Source organism: Uloborus diversus, chromosome 10 (assembly GCF_026930045.1).
Source record: "Uloborus diversus isolate 005 chromosome 10, Udiv.v.3.1, whole genome shotgun sequence".
NCBI classification, from domain to species: domain Eukaryota; kingdom Metazoa; phylum Arthropoda; class Arachnida; order Araneae; family Uloboridae; genus Uloborus; species Uloborus diversus.
Window position 1 is genome coordinate 8,773,611 of NC_072740.1, and position 17,357 is coordinate 8,790,967.

At 35.5% G+C, this 17,357-nt stretch overlaps 3 non-coding genes across 3 annotated transcripts; all 3 read right to left on the reverse strand.

The window, feature by feature from the left end:
- Positions 1–420: 420 nt before the first annotated feature.
- On the reverse strand, positions 421–492 carry Trnap-ugg (transfer RNA proline (anticodon UGG)). The gene has a single exon. It is a non-coding gene; the product is annotated as a tRNA-Pro (tRNA).
- Positions 493–2,957: 2,465 nt separating this feature from the next.
- On the reverse strand, positions 2,958–3,029 carry Trnap-ugg (transfer RNA proline (anticodon UGG)). The gene has a single exon. It is a non-coding gene; the product is annotated as a tRNA-Pro (tRNA).
- Positions 3,030–12,715: 9,686 nt separating this feature from the next.
- Positions 12,716–12,787, reverse strand: Trnap-ugg (transfer RNA proline (anticodon UGG)). The gene has a single exon. It is a non-coding gene; the product is annotated as a tRNA-Pro (tRNA).
- Positions 12,788–17,357: the final 4,570 nt, after the last annotated feature.

Here is a 17,357-nt window from a genome sequence, read left to right on the forward strand (position 1 = left end):
AAAAGAGGGTAGCATGGAGATGTTATTTATCTACTGCAGGCTGTAGTGTAAACGGTTGCTATTGAAAATCCCTACTTTCGGCTCTAAGCCGGGTCATTGCATTTCTTTTGTAAGCGCAGCAGTTGAATGCTGAACAAACTGAAAAAAAATTACTACACTCGTATCACCACAAAGGTAAACAAAAGATTGAATGAAAAAAATATAAAAGTGAGAAAAAAAATCACAATGAAATGCAGTAATTCTTTTTTTTTTTATTATCATAGACAGAAATGTCGAGACTCCTAGTTTACCTCAAGAACTGAAGTTTATACCTAAGACAAAACCACACGAGTAGAAAAATTACCAAAAAAACTTGACAGTTTGAAAAAAAAACTTCATTGAATAATTTTTTCGTACATAAACATAAAAAAATCGTCAACTGGGCTCGGCCGGGATTTGAACCCGGGACCTCTCACACCCAAAGCGAGAATCATACCACTAGACCACCGGGCCACAATAATTGCATAATTTTTATGCCAGAATTCTTAAGAATCACGCAAAAGAACTATAACAGTATTAGAACATACATGCATGGAGGCAAAAAACACGAAAATAAAAACAGCTGCCGGCAGACTAACTGATTTGACGACAGAATTTACTGAGTGACACATGGAAATACTTATCAGCAACATCCGTAATCTAACTGATTAAAAGTCTCGAAAAGTCAAGGCCGAATTTAACTTCTCGCCGACCCTAGACAGATTTGAAATTTGGCGCCTCACCCCCCCCCCCCCCCCCCTCAAAAAAGAAAAATAATAAAATTTCCTTCACTCAAAAAACGCAGAAATTAGTGTTCCCGAAATTTTAGCATGTGAAAAACTAATAATGATGTTTTAACATTCAGGGAGTCACGATGGGAGGTCACTGTGACCTAACAAAATGTTCTTTCTTTGGCAAACTTTGCTGAGATAATATTGCAACATTGAGATTCATTTTTCCTTTTTTAGATTTCTCTGTCGTTGCTTTTTAATGATGCCTAACGTTTCTTCTGATAAGGTATTATGTATGTATGTATGTATGTATGTATGTATGTATGTATAATATTCGTGCATGCTCGCATTTTATAATTCAATAAAACGGAATTTTTATTCGACTTATTGAAAATTCTCTTCATCGTTTTGAATCAACGTTTTGAATATATTTTTCTGTGTTATCACGTTCACTCACTTGAGTTTCTTACCACCCCTCACTGCTCGATGGTGTTTCATTTATAAATTGTTACTGGATTGCATTCCAAAAAATCCAAAAATTTTGCTTTTGAAAATTGCCCATTCTAAAAATTTGTATCTTATTTTAACAATTTTTTGAAGACTTCTTTTTGTTCCTCGGTTTTTAATTTGGCATGTTTCCTCTAATCAAAATCCTTCATATAGCCATTTTCGTTCAAGAAAAAGAAATGGAAAAGGAAGGAATGCCAGTATAATAGATTACTTTCAAAAATAATAATAAAAGAAAAAAAAATGCGTGATCAAAGCAACGTTTGCTGCCCCTTAAAATTTTGCCGCCCTAGGCAACTGCCTACTCTGCCTATTGGGAAATTGGGCCATGCAAAAAGTGGCGCAGTTGCTTCTTAAAAAAGAGGGAGTCGGTGCCCATTTTGAGAAGCTAGTGATGGGAGGCAAGAAGGGTATCACTTCTAGAGGGGATATAAAGGGCAGAGCCCCTTGTCTCTAAAAGAATCAGAACACGACTTGGAAATTGTAAACAAAAGAAAAGTCAAGTTTTGATTCCTAATTTATACTCATGTACGTGAAAACTCTACCATGAAAGATTTATGAAATTAACCGAAGCTTACAGAAAGTACCTGCAAATAATTAGAAATATAGAGCAATCGTTAATTTGTTACACAATAATAAACATGTGGTATTAATTTAGCTCATTTTGGAGGATTCCTTCATGATTTTGCATTTTTTTGTAAACTGGAGAATCAACTTCCTTGTAGTAAGCCCTGTAAGAAAATCTTTCTTTTTCTCGAAATAGAAGAACTTGTAAAATACGAGAAAAAGGGTGACGGCAAAGCAAAGTGGCCTCTCTTTTTACTTTCTTTTACAAAAAAGGAAGTATTGTATTCGCAAAAAAAATTTTCACTCAAAACTCGACCATAATTTCCATTTTGCTCACCCCAAATGAATGTTAATTTTTTTTTTTTTTTTTTTTGACTAGAGCACACGTGGATAAGTGCCCAAGAACGTATAGACACGCGAAATATTCATTCTGGCGATTCCCGAGTTTATTACGAAGAGTTTTCTCGTGACGTCTGTATGTATGTGCGTATGTGTGTCGCATAACTCAAGAACGGTACGTCCTAGAAGGTTGAAATTTATTACGTAGACTCCTATTGGGGTCTAGTTGTGCACCCTCCCTTTTGGGTGCATTCGGGTGTTTCTAAAAAGGTCTTTTGCCGTGAAATCATTGTTAACTTCCATGTTAACTCAAGTGGTGTTATAATTTGTCAGACACTTGGCGATAGAGGTGGAAAACTTCTTAAGGAAGCTAAGAGCGCCAAACAAACTGGTAGCTAATATAGAATTAGCATTGATCAGATGAATAACCAAAAACTCAGAGTCCTCGACTGGAATGACTGAGCTCTCAGTGTATTTCGTGTATTTCTGCCTTAGCCCTGACTATAGGGTCAGTAACTTACTGAAAATAAGTTCGAGTTTAGATTATGTAAATTCTTTATGTGTTTTTCGTAAGCATTTGAAATTTTTGTTTCGTTTCGAGGCAAAAGGATCATTTTATATTAGACGACTCAACTATTAGTTGAATTCAGCAGCTATAGGTTAGATCTTTTTGAGATAGTAAGAGTAACAGAGGGGTAAAAAACATAAAAATGACAAGCAGTTGAAAGTTGTAATGAATTTAAAAAATTTATTCAACATTTAATACTAAAAGGACAAGTTATGGAAACATGTGTCGGGCTCGGCCGGGATTTGAACCCGGGACCTCTCACACCCAAAGCGAGAATCATACCACTAGACCACCGGGCCACACACAGATTATTTATTCGACAAATGATTTCTTAAACGAAAGCAAAGCAACATGCAATCATAAAAGCACACACCCGCAGCAAGAAAGAAGCATAAATAAATAGCATTATTATACTGCATCATTTACTTTGCTACAGGTGGCTTCTGGTCGCCGACATCAAACTACATTATAGATTTTGATATTTTATTCAATAGTTCTTTTCCATTAATTACGAAATACCTCTGGTGTTCCCCCCCCCCCCCCCCGCGTTTTTCATGTGCCTACACTTTGATAAAATGTCACAAAACCGTAAACATGCTCCTCCAAACTGGAACCTAGTACTTTGAAATTCCTTAAATTTCGTTTGTGTTTAAGTTCAATTTTCATTTTTCACATTTTTTTATAGAAATTAGTTATTCTGAAAGAATTTTTTTTTCCTTCATTGAAACATTTAGTATTTTGCTTTAATTTGAGAAATGAATTTAAATCGCGTTGATGTGAATTGGCAAACTCAAAAGGGATGAAAAAAACAAATATCAGAAAAATTTTCACGTCTTTCTCCGACAATATTAAAGAAAGATAGGGTTCAGTTTAGTAATAAAAATAGCCTCATGTTCAAACGTGCTTGATAGATAACAGCAATCCAGAAAAAAAAAATAGCAACAAAGGGTCGTGTGGGTTTCTCAAAATGGTCCCCTGAGACGGACAGGCTAACTTATCCGACATTTTGGTTCCACGACAGAATTGGATCCGACCTCGTTTCTAGTACGTATTTATAAATACGTTATAATATTCGCTGGTTGCTATGTCGTAAAAAAATTGCTGTAAGTTGAGTAAAATGTCATTGTCACTTAAGGTGAATCTAGAAAGATGACTTAGTTCACAAATTCAGCAAAAATGTATCGGAAAATGTTTTTACCGTAATACACCTCACTTTCACACCTTGTTTGTTTTTAATTTGTATCAATTAAATCGTCTTCATATACAACATAAAATAATCAAACATCAATCAGGCAACACACCTAAAGCTTGGCCACCAGTTTTCTGCAATGAAGCTTTTGTACAAATATATTTTCTTTTAGCCCGACTTTGGAATCAAAATATGAAATAAATCAGCTGTGTAGGTGCCTTCCTCAAAACAACTCATAGCAGGGTTGCCAGACGTAGTATTTTTGATACTACGGTAGTATTTTGTCGCCCCGAAGTAGGGGCGTAGTATTTTTTGTAGTATTTCGCTAAAATATGGTTTATATGTGTTTTTTTTTATTTCGAAAAAAAAGAGAGACAAAACAAATTACAAAGTTGAAATATTTAAAAACAAAGCAGAAATGTTGCCAATTTGAAGAAAAAAAGCGGTAAAACAAGTAAAAATGTAGTGGAACAGGAAAAATGAAACAAATAAATATATCTATCTATCAGTGTTAAGATTCATATACATATATGTATTTGGTAATACTGTAGTTTTATAAAATGTAATGTAGATCTCGCCAAATGTAGTATTTTTTCAGAGGAGGTGTAGTATTTTTCTGCTTCAAAAATCTGGCAACCCTGACTCATAGTTTGTGGTGCATTTGAAGGTCTTGTGTCATGGCAATGTCTGCGGCAAGGTCGTGATTTAGTTAAAGAACGAAAATGCAATAAAGTGAAAACTATATTTAACAACTTAACTCGATCAACAGATGTTTCAGCATCAACTATTTAACATCTAAAACTAGTCATAATATTTTTCATGATTGCTTGTAGTCTTCAGGACGATTCCATTTATATCTGCATTCATGACAGCGCTGTCAGTGGTTAAGCTGAAGGAAAAAAGGTATATTTAAACTAATTAAACATACATTTATGGCAATTTAGTTTATTTTGATGTTCATTAGATATCAGTATTTTAGTTTCAATATTGATTAACCTGGATGAAAGTTGCTGCTGCAGTGTAAAAGAAATCCGAAGCGTCACTAGTTACTTCCAGGCCTTCAAGTTCCTGTGAAAAACAAGTTTATTTGCGGAGAAAATTTCTTGAATTGTAACCCGTTCCATAAATTCTGATTTTGTACTGTAGTAAAAAATGTTTTTAGCAACCAGTGTAAAAACATATTACTCTATTTTATTATTGATACCCTTTAAGCTTAATTGCGGCTCTTCTGGCGTAGTTATGCTCAGTTCAATGACGAAATGCAGGCTCTGGGTAAAATAGCTTGAAGCATTTTTAGGGTAAAATCAGGAAGGTGCCAAACTATTACCGAATGTATAAAACAATTTTCAATGAAAATTACAGAGTTAGCCCAAAGAATCCTGAATCCAGAGATACTTCTGAAATTTTAACTGTCAATTTTTCAGAAAGGTTACAATCTTTTATCAGGATATTTTCCTGGTCTTTTCCAAATATGTTATTGCAGAAATTGGACCCGTTAGCTGCTCATTATTTTCCAGGAAAGTTTCAAAATTTTTTTTACACAGATGTCATAAATATATGGGCATGTCCTCCGTTACGGTTCAACTTGCTGAAGAAGAAAACATACGTGACAAGCGCATTTTCTCGTCACGTAACTTTCCATTCCTCTTTTAAGAAAAGATCAACTATCAAACAGGTCTAGTAATTGGTGACGAAATAGAACCAAAAAAAAATACACGCAGATATCTCACAAGAGTCATAGTGCATGGACAGACGCTGAAAGCACACCAACTGCAATGACTTGGCCTTTCTTACCAACAAGGACATTTTGTGTGTTAATGACTCGTTTATCAGATTACCAATACATTTTTCATGGCAATGTGTCAGGTGCAATATCCGGAACAATATTTTGTATGCAATGACTTGGCTGTCTTATCAACAATGACACTTTGTGCGTAGATGACTCTTTTGTCAGATTACCAATGCATTTTTCATGGTAATGTCTCAGGTGCAATATCCTGAACAATATTTTGTATGCAATGACTTGGCTGTCGTATATCAACAATGACACTTTGCGTGTAAATGACTCGTTTATCAGATTACCAATACATTTTTCATGGCAATGTCTCATGTGCAATATTCTGAACAATATTTTGTGTGCAATGATTTGGTTGTTGCGTCCTTAATGACACTTTGCACGGCAATGGCTCGGATGCCAGATTTTTAATGACATTTTGTATGACAACTGCTGGGCTACTAGATTGTAAACGACAATTTGGCAACAACTCAGCTGTCAGATCCTTGATGACACGATGATCGAGGTCAATATTGCGCTCTGCATTAGGAGAAACATACACCTACAGCATTTTGACCATCCAACGTATACTGATCCGTTACTTTCATTATTGAAAGTGGTTGATTGCATACTATACTAAAAATAATTCAGAAACGTTCCTGGAAAATAATGGGCAGCTGATGTGCCCAGTTTCTGCAAGTAACATACTTTGCAAAAAACAGAAATGTTTTCTGATCCTAGAATCTTTGTGAAGTAATTCTGTAATATCTCCGGTTAAAGGCAGTCGTGTTTCTGCCATCTTCCTACTTTGCCAAGTAACCCCTAAAAGCATTTTTGCAAACATGGCCACAGCTAAGAGAGAATTGCTAGCAAGAACCATGAACCTAACTCGCCTGCTATTCTTGCGAAACTACGGATTCCAGAGACTTATTCGCGCTCATTGGGAACAGAGTCATTGGGAACGTGAAGGGGGCGTAAAAGACCAGGAGTCGATACACTAATTTAATACACTAAGTCAATCTTTACACTGGCAGATAAAAATATTTTTCACAACAGTGAAAAGTTTGCATTAGTGCAACTTGTAGCAATTCAGGTGTTTTTTTGAGATTAAGACTTGATTTTCTCAGGAAGTGGATAAAAACTTGTGAAATCCCGATTTTTTTTTTTTTTTTTTTTTTTTTTTTTTTTTTTTACAGTGCAAAGTGCAAGCATTGATAAGCGAAAAGAACTTGCGGGTGTAAAATGTTTCTCTTGTAAAATGATGCCTTGTCATTGGTACTGTTTACCTTTTTGCCTTAAGTCCTATTTCTACCTGGATGTTAAGGAAAAGAAGTACTTTTATGTTATATCTAGTGTCGTCAAATTTCACGTTGTAGGAAGTATTCCAGTGCACTTGCATGCTTTCACTGCCCACGGTCACAACAAGGGTTTTTGGAAGTTAACTCCCCTAAACTATTGTTTTTTAAGACATGTATAGCGCAGCTCTGGTTAGTTGAGCTGTGACCTTGACTATGTTTACCTGTTTTAGGGGAGTTTAGTGAAAAATAGACGTGTTATTGGCTCCGATTTTAGTTGGAATATTTTTGAAAAACTACTAAGAAAGTTTTTCAACTCAACTTAACGCCAATTATCCCCATTTTAAACAGAGGTAAACATTGTCTGAGTCGGAGCTCAACTTCTCAGAGCCTCACAATACGATGTGCTTGTTCGTTCTAGAGAAAATCTCAAACAAAAACTCTTTTTTTATTTACGCTATTTACAGTGTCGCTTTTTGGTTGGCAAACAAATAATTCAATTGAATAATTGAGTATTTAATATCTTTAGAATAAATATGGCTCTGAATTATATCCAGAAATAGAAAACATAGTTTTTTGACCTTACAAAGAACCTTCTTAGTACGAAATGAAATTGAATGTTACTCTCCTGGTATCCATTCAGTCTGTTGACGACTTCTTGCAAGGCCACTGAAACGGGGAACTGACTCGTCTGACATTTCGGATCTGAAGTTGTATGCGTGAAAACATTATTATCTGTATAAAAACCACGTTACAAAAAACTAGTTGCTAAGTCATAGATGTATTGTTTAACATACACAGTGCGTCCAATAGAAAAGGTGACTGATTTAATATTTGAGGAACTATTAGCGCTATCTATGAAAGAATGATTGTATTAAATGCACGCACATTTCAATTCTTTTCTGGATTAATTTCCAAGCGTTAGCAACATCGTTTGAAACGTGATAATGTAAATTCTAGAAGAAGTCGCTTGGCCTCGGTCGGAAAAAAAAAGAAAGGAGCAGCGCGCTAACATTAAATTTTGTTTTAAATTGATTAAAAGTGCCACAGAAGCATTTGAATTGATGAAAACTGTTTATAGTAGTGAAGTACTGAGTCGTAAGAATGTTTTTAAGTGGTATGCAAGCTTTCGTGATGGTAGAGGCAGCTTAGAAGATGATCCATGACGAGGTCATTCAGTAACAGTTCGAAATGATGAGAACATTGAAAGAGTGACTGAAATTCTACGAAATGATTGTTGTGTCTCTACTCGACTCGTCGAAGAGCTTACTGGCATACCTAAATTCACTGTCCATCTCATTTTAACGGAAAACTTAGGCAAAAGGAAAGTCTGCTCGCTTTGTATCGCACACATTGACTGACGACCAAAAACATTGCAGAGTGGAACTCTGCAGAGACATGCAACAAACGGCCACTTAGGGATCCAAGCTTCAAGGCAAACATTGTAACTGGGGATGAAACCTGATGCTTCAAGTATAAACCACTCACAAAACTTCAGAGCGAGGAGTGGAAGATCCCAGAAGATACCAAACCAAAAAAAGTGCATGGAAAAAAGCCGAATCAAGACTCTCCTCACAGTTTTCTTTGATTCGAAGGATATCATCCATGAGAAATTCGTGCCAGAAGGTGAATCAGTTAATGCTGCTAACTACTTCAGTGTTTTGAAGTGTTTATGGGCGAGAGTTTATCGAGTTAGACCTGAATACCAAAACCAAGAGATATGGTCTTTTTTGCATGACAATGCGTCGGCACACAAAAGTTTGATTGCACGTGACTTCGTGGCCAAAAAAAAGGTATTGTGGTGCTTGATCACCATCCGTTTTCCCCTAATTTGGCTCCAGCGGATTTCTGGTTGTTTCCCAAACTGAAATTGGCAATGAAATGCAAACATTTTACCACAATTTCAGATATTCAGGCAGCTACGACGGCGACATCAGGGGCAATTTCAAAAGATGGATTTGAAAAGTGCTTCAAAAAATTTCACGCCCGCTTCCAGCATTGTATTGACTCCCAAAGTGTGTAATTTGAACAAATCATCTTGTAAACTAGAAAAAAAAATTATGTCTTGTACCTTATTAAAAATCAGTCACCTTTTCTATTGGACGCACTGTGTATTTTTTGAATATTTTACTGTCTTAATAGGGAGAAGATATTTTAAATTCATATTAGAAAACAAAATAATGTATAAAAATGGGGTCCATTACGAGATGCATCAAAAAACTGTTATTTAATTTGAGAAAAAAAATGTTAATTCAAGATTTACCTAACTGGGCGTTTTACTCTACTTATCATCAATTATCTTACGACAGCAACCAACGACTGTATTAACGTGATTCCAAATACTTGAAACAAGGCTGAAACCGAAGCTGGCACAGAACCAAAATGTCGGCGAGGTCGACCTACAGCCCCTTGAAACGGACGGGGCTGACTTATTCGCCGTTTTGGTTCCAAGGCAGAATTTGATCCAACCTTATTTTAAGTATTTATAAATACGTTATAATAATCCCTGGTTGCTATGTCCGAAAATAATTGATACGTTGAGTAAAATGTCACTTAAGGTGAATTTAGAAATATTACTTAGTTCACAAATTCAACAAAAATGTATCGGAAATGGGATCTGTAATAAACCTCATTTTCACACCTAATTTGTTTTTAATTTGTATTAAATAAATCGTCTTCATCTACTGAACAAAATAATTAAACATCAATCAGGCAACACATCTAAAGCTTGGCCACCAGTTTTTTGCACTGAGGCTTTTGTAGAAATACTATTTTTTTCGCTCGTTTAATTTAGAACTAAAATGTCAAATAAGTCAGCTTCCCTTATATAGGAGCCTTAGGTCGATGTGTCTCCTAAGGGGATTCTAGCTAGTTGTAATCCAGCTAACCAACGGGTTTCCGCTTGGAACAGCGAATGGAGCTTCTCGAGCAGTAGAATCAAACAGAATATGATGATAGAACTGAATACGAGTCGTAGCGCTAGTAATGCTTTTAAGCAGTTTGTTGGTTACGTTTGTCTTCTTCATTTGCACATTGGGGCGGAGATTCTCCAAGATATATTGCAAACTCTAGTATGTTAGCATATACAATAGACTCCCGATCATCCGTGGAATTCGGTGGCACAAGTACCACGGATAATAAAAATCGCGGATGAACCGTAAAAGAGGATAAAATGAGGGACTAATAAGGTGAAAATTGTCCTTACTCAAAAACTTAGCTGTATTGATGCATAATACATTCTAATAACCGCGAAAATATATACATTGCAGTAAAAATGTTTTTTACTTTTGTACAACGAAATTTAACATTAATCAAGAAAAAGTGTATGTACGATGAAGGAAGCACAAAAAGCAAATGAATTAATAAGCAAATCTTTACTAATAATAACTTTTTGGGAAAAAGTTTCTTAGATGTTTATTTTATGCTTGGATAAACTCAATAATTACGTATGGTATTTGTGCATGGGGAGGTGATTATGAAACAAATCTTACCAATTTAAATAGAACTTATGCAAAAATTTTGAAAATAATTTATGGATCTAAACAAGAACTTAATAGAAACGATACTATTTTACAAAAGTCAGAGAAAATCTATAATATCAGAGAAATATATGCACATAGAGTATTGTATTTTTTGCATAACAACAATAACTAGTTTGAAATTAATGAAAAACAATATAATACTCGAATTTCAGGTACACAATATAAAGTTATAAAACCAAATAAAACGATTATTAAAAAGCAATTCTTTTACTTGGCACCGCGGCTGTTTAATGAACTAACGGAAGATGTTAGGAATGAGAGGAACTTCAAAAAATATAAACAAGGGGTCAATGACTATATACAAAATAACGACATTCTATCAATAATCAACTTTTAGCTGATAAAATATACTGACTTGCCAACTGGGGGGGGGGGGGGGATTTCGTACAGTATTTTTTATACTATTGAATGTTTCAATGCGAGTTATTGTGTGCGTGTTTTTTTTTTTTTTTTTTCTGGAGTCAAACAGTCCAATAATTGTTCTGTGTAAAATTTTTATTACTTGTGTAAAATTGATTTGTAAATATTACTGTTAATACATATTTGTGTTTGTACTCCATACTAAACCGATTAAAAAACACTACGGACAGTGCCTTTGGCGCTCTTTAGTGTTGAATTTACTACTAACTCATGTTGAGCTATAGTCAAGATTTTCTTAATATTTTGTTATGACACTAGTAATTTATGTTTTATAATTTGTAAGTTTTTTAACTTTACTTTATTTTGCTTACTGTTATGTATGTGTATTTTGTTTTGTTAATAAATCTTATCTTATCTTATCTTATCTTATCTGAAATTGAAAGTCTCTGTCCGGAGGGTCTCTGGATGTCTGTAGGATGTCTGGATGTCTAGATCTCTGTGATGCGCATAGTGCCTAGACCGTTCGGCCGATTTTCATGAAATTTGGCACAAAGTTAGTTTGCAGCTTGTGGGTGTGCTCCTCGAAGCGATTTTTCGAAAATTCGACGTGGTTCTTTTTCTATTCCAATTTTAAGAACAAAAATATCATAAGATGGACGAGTAAATTACAAAATTATTATAACGTGGAACCGTAACATGGGCACAAGCCGATTGGCGAAATACGAAATTATCATAACGTGGAACCGTAACATGAATACAAGCCAATTGGCGAGAAAATTCACCATATATTATTTGTAAATATACTGGCGAACCAAAAAAAATTTTCATTTTTCTATTACGAGCAAAGCCGTGCGGGTACCACCAGTAATAACACAATAAAATAAAATAAAACACAAACAACTGAGTTTAAATTTAAATTTATCGAAATAAAAAAAATCCCTTGTTACTTGCTTTTTGCTTCGAAAGTACGTGTTCTTGCTTATTGATTGACTCGCGGATAATCAAATGTTTACTGTGCACAAGTAAGGACTACGGGGACTTTACAGAGAAAACTCTGACTGATCTAGCGTTCTGCACCACTAAGTCGTAATGCATAGGGAAAAAAAAAAGCAAAGTAGTGATGCAAAGCTGGATGATGATGTAGATTTTTTTCAGCTTCACAATAAAAGTATCAAACAACTTAGTCCTCACCAAGAAATTCTAACAATGAAAAATTCAAGCAATAAAACCTACACTTAGCTAACATAATTCCTTTTTACAAAACAAAATCTAAAAAATTGAGCTAAACCAATATCATGAACTTTTCTGATATGAAAGGTATCAGGTATTCAGAGAAGCTCGATTAACAAAGTTTTCTTTTTGTGATACTTTTCTGTACTTTACTTTCTGTTAGAGGGATTATTTTATGTATTGAAATTGTTACTACTATACTGCACCCATTTGAAAGATAGACTAGCAAATAAATGTGCTATTTCGCAACACGCGTTTGGCTCGTTCAAGAACAAATTGCTGCGAAACAGACAGTGAAGGCGAATATAGCGTATTAGAAAATTGATAAAGTTCTGACTTTTCAAAGTAACTAAGAGAATGTTGAAAATAAAATATTTAAAAAGAAAACACGCATGAAATACTAATGCAGTACGAAAAATCTAGCGTTTGGCTCGTTCTAGAACAAATTGCTGCCAAGCAGACAGTGTTGGCGAATATAGCGTATTAGAAAATTGATGAAGTTCTGACTTGTCAAACTAACTAAGAGAATGTTAAAAATAAAATATTTAAAAAGAAAACACGCAATAGATACTAATGCAGTACGAAAAATCTAGCAGGGCTCGGCCGGGATTTGAACCCGGGACCTCTCACACCCAAAGCGAGAATCATACCACTAGACCACCGGGCCCACGCTCTGAAAAAATTCTTGCATCAATATTTTAATATTTATAAGCATTTGTTTTGACATCAACGGAAATTAGCAAACCCGCATAATGCCGCAAGGCAAATGTCAATGAGAGGCGACGTACTAACACCTGTGAATGAAAGATAAGTATGAGCGAACGCAACTGATCTGAAGTATAAATGAATGAAAACTTTCGTTAGGAGGAAAAATAGATGAATGAATAAATTTTCGGCTTTATTAAAAGACTAGTGGTACCCGCACGGCTTTGCCCGTAATAGAAAATCTAAAAGGTCTTTTAATTCGTCTGTATATTTACGAATAATGGTGAATTTTCTGGCCAATTGGCTTGTACCCATGTTACGGTTCGACGTTATGATAATTTCGTATCTCGCCAATTGGCTTGCGCCCATGTTACGATTAAACGTTATGATAATTTCGTAATTTACTCGTCCATCTTATGACAGTTTTGTTCTTAAAATTGGAATAGAAAAAGAACCACATCGAATTTTCGAAAAATCGCTTCGAGGTGCACACCCCCATGCTACAAACTAACTTTGTGCCAAATTTCATGAAAACCGGCCGAACGGTGTAGGCGCAATGCGCGTCACAGAGATCCTGACAGAGGGACATTCAGCTTTATTATTAGTAAAGATTAGAAAATCGCCAGTCAAGGTATGACGGGCAAAAATTGCTTCCACATTTGAATGAAGCAATGGCCAGTTTGGTGATATTTCGGTAGTTGAAACTCCAACCTTAGCTCCAGTGGACAGAGAAAAATTCAATAGATAGCGTTCATGGTTGACCACCATTTTCGTTTCTTCATTCCTTTAAAATGAGTCTTAGCAGTAAAACAATTAAATAACCGGATCCAGTTCGGCCTTGTCAAAATAAAGCTTTTCCCTGCATGTCAAACATTGTTAAAAACTATTATCAAATTATGAATAACTTACGGAATTTTCGGTGCTTCAACAATGAAATAATGCCGTTCACGCATGCTATGGCATGCATTGTTGGTGACGTCAGAGACAGAGGGTTACTCAATCAGTGATCTTGGCTATTATATTTATGAGGATATAACTTTACTTTGAACAACAACAACAGGAATAAAAATACTTGATTGTCGTAAAGATACGACAGAAGTAAAACTTTTGTATAACAGGGAAGCACTAAATAGGGGGAAGGGTTGTATTGCCTGCCGATATGACGTACTCGATGAACCAGTCATTCGTCCTAGAGCAACGCATGAGGACAAACCGACTTACCCTCCATTTTGGTTTCAAGAACGCTTTGGATCCAGACGTGCTTCAAGAAGGGGAATGTGGGGCAAAGTGGAATAGTTAAGCTAACTTACTTTTATCAAAATGAAGAAATTGGAAATTTGTTTTGAAAATTTCGGTACATAAAGAAAGAACAATATATTTAAAAATCAAACTTGCATTGACCCATTATTTTGGCACGAAATTTGTACCTTCAAAAAAAGGCGGAAAATTTTCACTTTTTTCTTTTATTGGGGGAAAAGTGGAAAAAATATATATATTTTTCTAATAAAATATTTTTTATTAAATAAGTTAAAATGTTTTTATTATAATGGAGAGTAAATATTTCCTCATTTCACTTTGCCCCGCTGTTTCAGTTGGCTCCAAATTCCCCTACTTGCAAATGTCGCTGGTTTCTGTGTCATAAAAGCAACTGACTGACAGTTGTTAACTAATTTCTTAAAATAAATGATAGCTCTTCGAGATAGAATTCTCGTTAAGAACCTAATTTTAATAACTAACACATTTTCTGCGTCTATTAACTGAAACAGTCAAACACCAAACAAACTACACGTCTGAAGTTTGTTCATCAGTATTCTTCAAAGCGGTTTTCGTACAGATACTATAATGGTCGCAATTTGACTAACACTCGCAATGGCTCAATCGTCAGAACGCTAAGCATCGGATCCCGGCTCGAGCCTCAGCCATAAAATTTATGGCATATTCACGACAAAATAGTAGACTTTAATGAAGAAAATTGATTGGAAACAACGAGAACACTAAACAATGCTCCAAACGTGTTGGTTATACACACGTGCTTCAACGGATGTTTTGTTGATAATCAGAAGCTACGATCGGAGACCGCCACGCCGCCTCAACGCAGTACATGCAACCATGGACAACGAGAAAGAAAGAAAGTGGAAAGACCTCATGCGCGACTTTTCGACAAGCAAAAATAAACCTACAGTTGAACCACGGATTGTATGAAATTGGCAAATGCCCTGTTAAGACGAGTCTATCTAATGGAGAAAAATAAAAATTCGATGCGCGCGTTCTGCTTTATGAATGAAACTCTGCTGAATGTAGAGGCTAACATACATCTGCAAACTCTGACATCCCTAAAAACAATAATAGGTACGTCAGTGCCCATCCTGTAAACCGGATGTTTGCCTTTCCATACAATCCGTGGTCAGACAGTACGTCACTTCGTTAGAAAATAAAAGTAGCGGATCAGAACTTCAAAGTTCGCGCACAAAAAGTTTCACTTTAAAAGTTTTAAATTCAATCTCATAAAGTGAGGTATTCATTTCCTCCTTTTTTACGCATTCTCAAAGAATAAATTTTGACTCAAAGGAACGTCTACAGGAAGTTTGAACCCACGGTGACTGCTGGCCACCGACCACAGTATTTTCGAAACTTGGGTTCTTTCTACACTGTAAAAACGATTCAGAGACGTTCCTGGAAAATAATAGGCAGCTGATATGCCAAATTTCTTCCAGTAACATTTCTTGGAAAAATCAGAAACGTTTCCCGCTAAAAGTCAGTAACCTTTCTGAAATTAACCTTGAAACTTTCTGAGGAAGTGCGAAATCTCCCCTGTTAAAGCCAGTAATATTCCTAGAACCTTCTAGAAAAATGAAGCAGATTTAATGTAATTGATTAGAACCTTCCTGACTTACTAAGAAGGCTCCATAAAAATCGGAGTGACCACGGTCAGAGCTATGCAAGAAGGAACCAAGCATACCTCTTGCCTGCAATTCGCGCCTCGCATAGCTGTAGCTATCCATTGACCTTTTCGCTCTTATTGGGAGCTTAGTCAACCTGGATAAGCCGTACACAGACCAATAATTAGGCCGATACCGTTATTAAACACGCTCATTCAATCTTTAAACTGGTTGCTAAAAATATTTTCCACAAAGGTGAAAGTCTGCACGCGTGCAACTTGTAGCGATTCAGGAAACTTTTTTGTGTAGATACATGTTTTTACGGGGAAATAGGTGAAAACGTGTGAAATCCCGAGACGTGCCACGGAAATAACCAGTAACGTTTCGGAATTTTTTTACAGTGTATTCCAAATCCGATGCCCTGTCAAGTAAACTAGCGACGGCCGGAAAAAAGAAAAATTGTGTTATTGTATCAAAGTTGCACATACAGTGAAATACCGATTTTACGTTTCTCAAGGGACTGGGTTAAAAAAAAGGTAACATACGGGAAATACATAGCAGCAAAAACTATACCTACCTAAGTTTACTCTAAAGTTCCAGAGACACGGTCGGCTTTAGTTCTGAGTATTTCAGGAGGCTTCCAGGAAAAGTTCAGGAAGGAAACTGAATTTTAGCGGAAAATGTTTCTGGCTTTTGTAAGACATGCTACTGGCAGAAATTGGGCACATGATCTGACCATTTTTTTCCCAGAAACGTTTCTGAATCGTTTTTAGTGTTCGTTCAACTCACCGAAAGAGAAGGAATGTAAAAACCTTGCATTTATGAAATGAGCACTTTCAAATCTTAACACTAAAAAAGTTTCATGCCAGATGCCGTCCTAGGTCATTGTTAGGCATAACGAGCCCTATCTTGATAAACTAATTATAATTTCTACCAACTGTTAAAAAGCTACAAGAAGTATTCATTGCTCATTTACAGCACAACGATGATTTCAAAAAGCGATGTCATTAAGTTTAGCAGAGTCCAAATCTCATGCTGATTTATATGAGTATCTTTTTTCATATTTCTTAGTTATTTGCGAAATTTGGTCATAACTTCCTATATCATAACTAGATGTAATTTTCTCTATTTTAATAAACTTTTTTAATTGTCTTTCAAAAATCTGATGAAGTTATAATAACTCAAGATCTATTCATGAGATATTTATATATGTCTCTCGAAGAAAATATATTCATATGTTTCACTAATTTCACCAATAATATTTTCCCAATGAAATAGTAAGTTTTTGGGAGGAGGAAAATTCTCAGTTTGCCAAATAAAATTCCAAATTTTGCTGAATGATGTAATACAAGTGTGGGCATGTACATGGTGTCCAGCAAAGGACTCCCTGGTTTAAAAATTAAATATCTCCGAAACAAAGGACGATACTGAAAATAAAACAGACGGTGTGTTTATTGTGAAACCCATAAAAAATCACGAACAGGAATTTGGAAATTAGTTTTAAAAAATGCCAACAGGTGGTGCTGCCGCTGTAAATTGCAACCGAAGTCTATATAAATAGTGCTGAGAAGAGGTTAGTTGTTTCAACAGTAGTTTAGCCCCTCAGATATGCTTACATATACGCTAGAAACTAACGTCCAACCTCTTCGCAGA